Below are 10,933 nucleotides of genomic sequence, written 5' to 3'. Positions count from 1 at the left end.
TTTTCTCATTTCACCTTAAATTGCACTGTTCTTCTATACTAGCTCAAGAAGAGTTCTGTTTGGGTTTTGTGCTTAATTTTCTTAGCACATTAAGGTAACCACCTGAACTCACTGCAGGCTCAAAGCTGTAGGAATGTGTCCACCTGAAGGACATCCTCAGCCTCCAAGACTGTTTGCCACAGCACAGTATCCTTTGCATTGTTGCTCTGGGTGCTTACCGGATATGTGCTTATTCAGAAAAATGTTTTGCTTATCCAGCAAAGCACCTTCATGAAAGTGTGTTGAAGGACAACAAGTAAGTTGGATTTCTGTATGAACCAGCAAGTGCTTCTGCTGCAGGCTATGGTCCCAGCAGACTATGTCTCCGCACTAAGAGGAGCAGCAGAGAGCAGACAATGGATGTCTGTGAGCACCAGGTACCACAGAGGACAGCGGCAGCCCTTAGAAAGGACAGCTTGAACAGCCATTAGAAGTAAAGAAAACTCCAATGCATGCTTTGAAAAGTATCAGCACAGCTCAATTACAAAGGCAGAGATCGTGTACCAGTTTCTATGCTCCCTTCTTTATCTAGTCTTAGATGAGGCCAGTAAGTGAATTAGACAAAAATCTTATTCCAATTCTCAATACTGTTTAAAAAAATTAGAGGAACCATAAGTAGAGATACTTTTGGACATCTTGAGAAACCCCCATCCGACTCACTGGACTGATTACACTCAACTTTTGACAGGGTTTGGCAGAATTGTGAGAGACAGAGTATTAGATCTCCTAGGTTAAATGCTCTGTTCAATTTGGCATTACAATCCACAACAGCATTTCTAGACATTTAAACTACGTAGAAAAGAACAGCCCAGCATGCATGAACCTTCCTTATGCATTTCCACTGACCTGCTCAAAACTGTGACATTGGTGGTCTGGTAAGTCACAGCAAGCACAGACAAATGCTGCTTTGCCAATCCTAGGCAGCTGCCCAGAACTTTGCACAACTGGACATCCAGATCTCTTTTGAGAGAGCTGAACACGTTAAAACACTTTTCCCGTTTGATACTCCATGTGTCACCTGGCAGGTGGAGGTCACACAGTACTGCTGAAGCAGGCATTGTGCAAGGGTGTATCGAGAGCTGCTGAGTGTTGTGCAGGTGGCATGCTACAGCAGCACAGATGAATATTTGCTTCTAGTCTGGTCAAGAACTAGCTGCAAGAAATCACAATTGCTCAGCACTTTGTTTGTTAGGGGACTATCCTCAGTTTAAAGAAAGCAGATAATCCCTAGCTTTGCTTTTGTATTTTTCATAGACACAAAAAATTTAGAGTCAGAAATAGCTATGGAATACCTTAGGAACCAGAACTGGAAAAAGCACAAGGTTGAGAGTATCTCTGCGAAGGAACTGAAAGAAAACCAATACATAACCCATGCAAGTATCAAGTCTAAGCTACTTATCTTTAAAACCCACATTTTCAGCAGCTGCACCCATTCTCCAGCCTGTAAAAACAGACGGGTTCCCTAGGACAACAGGTTCTGCCTATTTTAGATAATGACTTATCAAACTAGATTGTGTCTGCATCCTCACAGGATATCCCCTGATCTCTCCCAATCTACCTTCTCCAGAGGAATATTGACACCCAATAGTAAAAAGCACGCTTCTTGTTAGTTGAACTCAGAAGTCCAGAGGCCACACTCTGGTAAATACCTGAAGAAACAGAAAACTGCCTCTGCAGACCAGAGATAATGCAGGAAGGGAATGTAGCTCACAAATTCAGTGGCATCAATGTTGATGCAGAATGTAATCCCACACTTCTGCCTGGTTCCACTGCAGATTCTTTTCATCAACAAAATCCAGAGTGTAAGGATAGAAGACAGATGGTGAGAGAGAAGTGAAAGGAAGTGCACTACAGAGGAACATCATGCCATGTCCAACTACCAGGCCTGAGTTTCCCTTATTCTCCAGACAGACTGTCTACATTCCCCTCCTACAAGGGAGGCTACAAAGGGATGGAAAATAGTGAAAGCACCACTGTAATCAGAGAGCATATGATGGAGTTATCTCCACCATGACTGGTCTGTGGAGACACACAAGGTAGACCTCAACACAAAGTCTGGCTACTCTACTTAGAAGAGGCCTAAGAAAGTACAGAAAGACACGTACTCAATTCCTTCCTTAGGCTCCAGAAAGGCTCAGTAGAAGTCTTACCAACATACCTCCACAGGACATAAACCAAACCAACTGCAGTGATGTATTAATCTCCCCACTATCAGGATTCAAAAACTTACTTTGATTTAGGAAGTGTCACTTGTAAGAAATTGGAGAAGTCACTTAGAAAACACAAGGCTCTAAGCACAGTTACCATACCAGCCATTTGGAGGATTAAGGCAAGTAAATACATGAAGTATGAACTCCCGAAATCCCTGCAAGAGCCTCTGTTCACAAGCAACCAGAAGCACAGCATTGAAATAAGTTGTATAAACCTCCATCCCTGTGTGAACTAACCCAGCTATCTTAGTTTCAACTGTGTGCTCTGCTTGGCTATACAGCAGCAGTCTCTCTCTATTCAGGATGCCTGAAGAATCAATTAGCCCTGAATCAAAGTTGTTCCTTTCACGAGTTTCTAATTAATGACTACAGATAAAACAGATGGAGAGTAGCTTTTATCTTCATGCTGTATTGGTCCCCCTCTGGTGAAGGCAACATAAAAAAATTACTTAGATAAGTTAACTGGACAGACAGGGTACTGGGAGTCACACTAGGATCTCTTTCCATCAGGGATCTCCCAGACAGAGTAGAAGGACCAGGCAGCACCAAAGCAGGCCAGAACACCATCAGCCTAACACAGACAATACGCACACACACACGTCTTCTGCTCAGAGACTAATGAGTCCACAGCCCATCTCAGCAGTTATGCTGACTTCAGATGTCTCAAAACAGACACCTGGCAATAAACTGGGAAAGTGGAAGCTCTTTTAAACAGGTTTTATGTTGAGTCAAGTCACCTGACTGAAGTTTTCAGTTTAGTGGAGGTAGCAGAGCTTGTCCTTTGCTGCATGGCTGGCAGTTGGTTTTTTTCGACCACAAAGGGATCACTAAATAGATATCACATTCTTTAACATCTTTCCATCTCATGCTTAAGCATGTTTTCATTTTCACCTGAAAAAAGCCTGTATGAAACCTGATGCACCAAGATAACCAGATGATGCCCGCTCCCTTCCCTCAGTCTAGGAAGGAAGTTGTGTGACCATCAGCTGAAATGCTGTCACTTACCACATTAGGCAAAATCTATCATCTAAAGACCAACAAAGCAACCTTCAAGAGATTGACCCTTCCTACGACAATTCAAATTCTGACTCCTGCATGAATCACTTTGCGCCTTTCCAATAGGTCTGATTGCATCACGATATACAGCATTATTAGAGGACACCAGATTGTGGTCCTGATTCTAACTTCTTTGTGAAGCATGCAACATTGAGGCTGAAAACTTCATAGAATGTCCCAGCCTTCTTTGAAGCTGAGCTTCATCTGAGAATCAGCAGCATCCTGTAGACTACCAGGTCCAGGGAACCAGCACGGGCCAAATGTAGCTTAACCACAAGTCTGTTTTGTCCTTGCAGCTCATTAGCGGGTCTGCCTTTGGCTGAAGACCTAATTACAAATGTACATCAAAGCCAAGAGTGATTGTTTGACACATAAAAAAAGAAGTCTTTGACCATCATTTCCTACACATCTTTTTCAGTTTCATAAATCATTCTCTGGGTTGTGTGAAACACCATCTAAAGGCATCCAAGATAATGACTCAAATGTGTTACTTTAAGGTACCAAAATCTGTGAAACACTTTGTTGTAATTTCAGTATTACAGATCAGACATCTGTAGGCATTAACAATGGCATTCTGGCCATCTATGGAAGTTACTGGTAATTAGGAACTTTTATGAGTAGCTATGTGACAATTACTCAAACTGCCTGCTTTTAGCTCCTGCTTTCTCACAACCTAAAGTTTTATGCAATAATATTCTCGATGTTTTTTTTCTGAGAACTTCAGGACATTTCTGTAACTTTGTGCTGCAATCAAACTATTGTTCACCACAAGTAAAAGGAAAAGTTTGTGAGGAGTATTTCTTATTTTATCCTTTTTAAATTGCAGTAGCAGGGCAATTTGGGAAGGAAGGAAAAAAACCAAAATAAAAACACAACACCCAAAAAACCAGAGTTACACAGGCAGGTAGCTGTACCACTGGCCAAGTTAGTTTCTCAGATTGAAAGAAAGTCCCCTCTCGTACTGCGGATCGCATTTTTCAGATGCTCCCCTGCTTGTTCAAACCGACCCCTCAGACAGCCAGTCTTCCAAGTACTAAGCTCCTCCTGAAAACCTAGGACATTTACTGGTAGGTTGGACTACCAGAGACGACCAACAAGCATCACCGGTCAAAACCCTGATCTCCATAGTCCTACACATTCATGACGCTCAGTATGTTTCCTGGTTTCTTGAATGTGCACTGATCGCTTCCATACTCGCATTACCTCTCAAAAATTCAGTCACTCTTGTTAGATTGCATTACTCGTTCCACGACACACAATTTGACAGATAAAAATTACTTGTATCTCATTTCCCTCTCCTTGAGGGATGGTATGTTTGCCAGTTCACCACAACAGTTTTAACAATTCATCTAACAGTATCATCCTGCACTGCTAATGTTAGAAAACAAAAGAAAGAGTTGTTTTCCAGAAGAGATTCTCTATAAACAGAACATACATACCTGAGCCAAGCCTTCTCCACAAGCACCTTAAACTTTAAGAGCGTCACATTTCCTATTGCTTGCCAAGTTCAAAGAAGTGTCTGGGATGACAGGAGATGGGACTGGTGATTGCACTAGATGACCTTTACAGGTCCCTTCTAACCCAAAACATTCTTTGAGAAGAAAAAAAAACAAACAGTAGAAAGCAGTAAACTAACAACATATTTTTAGGACATCTGAAATCCTATGCTAGGACTTTCAAAGGCAAAATTATTTAAGTCACTAGTGGAGGGAAAAAGAAAAAAAAGAGATAAAAAATCCACTAACCTCAGTGCACAATTTGTCTAACCCTGAACCTTCACAGTACAGCATACTGACTATTTTGGCACGTTATCTCCCAAGAGGAAAGGCAATGGGAGGAAAATTGATTTGCTCTGTCATGCATGATGAAGCAAGTGTGCATCTCAGGCAGTCACATTTTATTATCCTCTATCAAAGTGCAACACTGCATTTTCAGCATGAAGAAAACCTTCATGCTCCTCTTTAAAGAACCCGCAGACTCAGTCATTGGTAGTCATATGTTTAAGTGTTCAAATTAAGCCACAAAAGGACAATATAGAAGGCAAAAAAAGCATTTTGGAAATTGAAAAGCACCTCCTCTCTGATGTAAGACAAATTAAAGTAACATTTCAGAGTCAGACTACAATCTCTAACAGTGTTTGCATTTGAAAAGGACAAAATAAGGCCAATTCTGTCCTCGGAGAGAGTTTTATTCTGTGGCTAGGTACATGACCTGGGCTAACATCACTCCACAAAAACATCTTAGCAGCAAACCCACTTTAGGATGAACTGCCTCCTTCAACATCCATGGCAATCAGGTACCTAAAGATTCTGCATGTTTGGAGCCAAGTAACATTGCAAAGAGCTTCCTCCGTCCCTACCTTTACTCATTCTCTGGCAGAGCGTCTGCTTATTCTTTTCACACCAATGTAAGTTCTTTATCATAGGTGAGAGACAGGTATCACGGGCCCTCAACTAGGCAACACAGAGATGCAGCTCAGTAAGACCCAGCAGAGTATAATCCAGAGTGTAACATAAAGCAGACCAGGGGCAATGTCAGCTATCACTTCCTGCAGGAAGAAGAGATCAGGGAATTGTCTCATGCCTTCCTAACATACAATATGCACAAAGAAAGGAAAGTACTGGTACCAGACACTCATGAGTTAAGTCCATTGAGATCTTAAGGGTGACTGAACCTTAAGGTACAAGTTTTCTCCCATCAGCTTATGGAGAGGACACAGATAATCGAGGTTACACTGCAAGGCAGGGAAGGACATCCCCATCCCACCCCTCCCAGAGCCCAACTACCAGAACACTCTCTGGCCAAGTTGAGAATGGTCTAGTTGTGCCCTCGTCTTTCACACACCCAGAATTCCTCCTAGGAAAGTCAAACCCTGCAATAAAATCTGGCGGCAGGATGACTGTGAGCCCAGGACCACAGAGCAGCTTAAGAAACACAGAAGAACTGAAATGCAGGCTCCAGAGGCACTGAGCAGCCTTGACCCCACAGGCAGTACCCACACACTGCAGGACATTCACAAGTTAAAAAGCTTTTGCAAAGATCCTAGGTTTTATGCAAGTCTAGGTAGATTTAACAGAAGTTAACCAATTGTGGGAGAAATAATTCTTCTTAAAGTGAAGGCTTTCATAGATGTCAACTTCATGAGCCTAGAAGTTTCCTGACTGCCAGTTTCAATCTTAGAATAATACGGATTTTTAATCCGTTAACCATAAGTCAACCTGGTTAACTTAATTTTCCAAGCTACTTGCTTGGTTAAAGGAGAAAGGCATTCTTCAACAAACAGCTAGTTCAAGAGAGATGGGGGGGGGGGTTGCATGGCTTTTAAAATTTATCTATTTGAGGTGAAATTAGTCTAAAAGGGGGAGAGGACAAAAAAAAACATTTAGACTTTCTCCTTTGCCTTAAGCAAGGCTAAAGACAAGTTTTTGCATTCTCTTTGGCTGTTTAACTTGTTGAAAGGCTGTGCTGACCTCTGCCCTCTTACATCAAAATACACGCATCTTCCTGGCATCTAAAAAACCAAAGTTCTTAATGACTGTTTAAGAGAAACTCCTCTATTCATTTATAAAAGGACTTTTCACTACACACAACTCTTGTGCCTCTCCTGAGTTTCCAAATATTCGCTCTGAAGAAAACACAATGTGAGTATGGCAGATGATATGTGGCTCAAGGCAAGAAGGAAAGCATTTCAGATCGAGGCAGGAAAACCAAGTAAATTTTCTGAGAATCTTGTTAGCTACTGATAAGTACATGAAAAGTACTTATTTCAGACTGAGGCAGGAAAACCAAGTAAATTTTCTGAGAATCTTGTTAGCTACTGATAAGTACATGAAAAGTACTTATTTCAGACTGAGGCAGGAAAACCAAGTAAATTTTCTGAGAATCTTGTTAGCTACTGATAAGTACATGAAAAGTACTTATTTCAGACTGAGGCAGGAAAACCAAGTAAATTTTCTGAGAATCTTGTTAGCTACTGATAAGTACATGGAAAGAGATTTAGTTTATCAAGTACCGTGGAGGTTCACATCTAAAAATCAGTAGAACAGCAATAATATGATGCTAGAAAAAGTACTGAACTTTTTTTTTCTCCAAATAGGACATTAAAAGTTCTTAAGAAATAATCTTACTGAAGGAAAGGAGATCTAGTTCCCACTTTGAAAGGTCTCTGTTTCTTGTATCCCTCATTTTGCTTCCAAACAGGAATAGACTGCTCCACCTCTGCAAACCACTACTGTCTCAATACTAATCTGGGAGATGCAAATGTATTGCCAGATGCATTCACTGCTGATAAAGTCCACGGCTTCCCTGCTCCTTCTGGGAAGTACCCACCAATCGGTCCAACGGGAGCCAATGCACTTCCCCAAAACTACAGGAGCGCAGCCCAACCTCCAGCTCCTCAAGCCTCTGCTGCTGCTGAAATGCTATACAAAGATAATCTCCACAAGCCAAAAAGTAACCGAACAGTTGCAGCATGCCGACTGCTCAGTCGGATACATTCACAACTATCACAGCCTCACACACAGAACAGCCCTGCTTCCAACAAAACTCTGACCAGCAAAGTAACATTTCCCTTCATTTCACATGAAGTAGAGTAAAATAAATGGATGCCATTTTAAAAATATCCCTTTCCTTCAGCAAAGCCTGGGAAAAATATTCCTGCTCCTACTTGCACAAACACCCAGTGCGCGCAGCACTAGCAATGGCATTTGTGGCTCCATGAGAGCACAGAAATGCAAGGGAATATGCGGAAACCTTCTCAAATCCAACCATTACAAATGGTTTGCTGACACAGGAACATACAACTCTACACCCTCAGCCCAGTAACAGACCTTCTGCAGCACCCCAAACATGCCACAGGCATGTGTGTATGAAGAGGCCCAGAGCTTTGCTGACAGCTGAAAAGAGCTCAGGGGGAGCAAGGAAGACCAAAGAGGATGCTGAGCTGGTGCTGGTGCCTGACACCTTCTGGGGACTACAAAGAAAGCACCAATTCCCCTGCACTACGGGGCACTCTTAAAAAAATTTTAAGCAGTCCTACCCCACTGCAGTACCAACTATCTGCAAAGAAAAACCTGAGCCAAGAACCACCCTGGAGAGCAGCAGGGTCCTGCTGAGGTGAGCCGGGGCGAGCCGCTGCTGCAGCAACCTGGCAGAGGGAGCTGGGGCCCAACCACCCACAGAAACAGCTCCAGCCCATTGTAATGTCCAGGCTAACAGGGAGTCATAAGGCTAAAGAGAGGGTACAGTCCAAAGCAATGCTGACTTGGCCCTGCTACTGATGCAGACAGCTAAGGCACAGAGCGCTCTGTCATACTTAACTGATTTTCTTACTTTGGGGCCGTCACCAGGTCTCTGCTCTGCTAAACCCTCTATCTGCTAGCTCTTGATACCTTAAACTGAAGCAGCTTGCCTGGAGTTAACAAAGCCTTTGACTGGCTTAGAAACAGTCTGGGCTGTTACATCTCTTCATTCCAGAATATTTCCATGACATTATTCAGTTATTTCTGCTCCCGACCATGAAAATCAGTATGGAGATGATCTCATTAAATTCTCCCAGAGCCTTTGATGTAATTTTAGTACATTACCACACTTCTGTTCCTACAGCTCTCCTGGGCTGAAGTGACACAGTTTTCTGACTGCTCTACCCAAAGCAGCCGTTACACAGGTTGGCATGAGTCAGCTTCTCCCTCCAAACAGCTTGGCTAACGGAGGAGGCAAAGCAAGGCGATCTTTTTTTAATGTTGTAATTCTCACAGCCATTTCTGCTTAATATTCACTATTTCCTCTACTGGAGAATAAGAGCTGCAGGTGCTTTACCCAATAGGTGGCTATGCAAGAGCTAAAACCCTGCTCCTGAACTGTTCTCTGCCAGCTTCTTACAGTGCCCTTACTCTACACAGCTTGTCACACACTCTACAACTCTCAAAAGCATCGCAGTCACTCCCTTCGCTTAGAGGGGAAACAGGACCACAGCAAAGTAAGAAACGCCATGCTATGAGCCCTTTAAAGACAAGCCTTTGGGAACCAACATCACTGCTCTTGGGCATCCGTATTCAGTCACCTCTTGCATTCTGCTTTGAATGCTCTGAAACAACATGGCAATGCTCCACAGCTGTTTCTTAAAAAAAAAAAAAGAACACAACAAAACCCAAACTTCTGCCAGAAGAAAACATTTAGAAACATCACTAGGATTTGACTGCTCTGAAAATGCAATTCTCTTGTCTCTTGCAAAACGTCTACCTTCAAAATAGGATCTTAAAAGTAGACATTGTCCAGGTGATACCTAGAGCATCCTATATACCAATAGGACTTTAAGGTGAAAACCACACCCAGGCTTACACACAAAATATAGTTTGAGGATATCAAAAAATAGTTAAAAATAAAAGAAAAATCACTGGAAAATACCATCAGGGAAACAACATTTTTAGGGAAAAAAAAAAAACAGAAAAACCTGACTTGCAGAGAAGCTAGCAAAGTCATTCACAGCAGTGCTGCCCAGAAAGTGGAAAGGAGCACAGTTACAGAACCTGTTTTTTTCTGACAGACTGAGAACATCACAACACACGTTTCTTCTCCAGTTACAAGGATAAAAGCAAGAAACGTTATGCTTGTTCAGTTTACTTGATGTCACATCTCACCAGTCAGCTCAGTGCTTGCCACCATGGGGCATTATGTCCCCCTAATTCCATTCTGTGGTTTGGCAGTGGCCTGTTCTTTAGTTAAGCTGCAGCAAGGACTCTGCAGTAACAAGATATTACCTCGGGTTTTTTCCGCAAGGAAAGTTATCAATTTTTTATGACAAAAATTCCTGGCTCCCAATCCTAGAGCTCTGTACACTTGATCTTTGCAGCAGTTCACATACTGATGCTGTTTCTTATCACCTGTCATGAAACATCAGCAAGCTTAAAAGGTCGCCAATTACTTGTTCTGTATTTAAAAGGACCTCAAATATTTCACAGAATATTGCTGTGCCTTCCCACCACAGCTCACTAATGCAGTCAATTTTAGCCCTGTCACTAGATTTCAGAAGTGGGGTTTTGGGGGGTGTTTTTGTTGTTGTGGTGTTTTGTTTTTTTGTCACTGCTTTTGTTTTTAGTGAAAGGGTTATTCAAGCAAAGATCATGTAATCTGCAGAAAATTATGAGCCAACAGAGGGTCTTCAGACTCAAAAGCACTGTTTGCTTTCATTTCTGAACCTTTGGCTAAGTCTCCAGGCACTTACAAAGTTATTCTTCTACCTAGAATTGTGACAGAGTGATTTTCTCACAATATTATTTTTAATAAAAAATTACGGAAAAGAAATTTGTACCAACAGTACGAATCCAATAAATAAAGTACCGCTTGCAGTTCTCAGCCTTTTCAGCCAGCTCAAAAAGGTTCAGCAAGCTTTCCCTGGGAGCCACACTCCCAAAGCTTTCTCAGGCTATAGTACCTTTCCCTCCATGCTCTCCACCCTACCCTTCTGCTGCTTTTCAGATTCAGAGAAAAATACTCAGAAAAGTAACCAACAAAACCTCTACATGTTGCAAGCCTGGACATGCAGTTGTGGAGTGGAAGCTGGTCACTATCAGGCAACTGTTTCCAGAAGAGGAATTGGATTATATTTTCATTCAAGACCAAACTGTCTT

This window comes from Buceros rhinoceros, unplaced genomic scaffold (assembly GCF_000710305.1).
Source record: "Buceros rhinoceros silvestris isolate BGI_N320 unplaced genomic scaffold, ASM71030v1 scaffold6327, whole genome shotgun sequence".
Classification (NCBI taxonomy): domain Eukaryota; kingdom Metazoa; phylum Chordata; class Aves; order Bucerotiformes; family Bucerotidae; genus Buceros; species Buceros rhinoceros.
The sequence above is the reverse complement of the archived record's forward strand: the minus strand, read 5'-3'. Positions refer to the sequence as shown.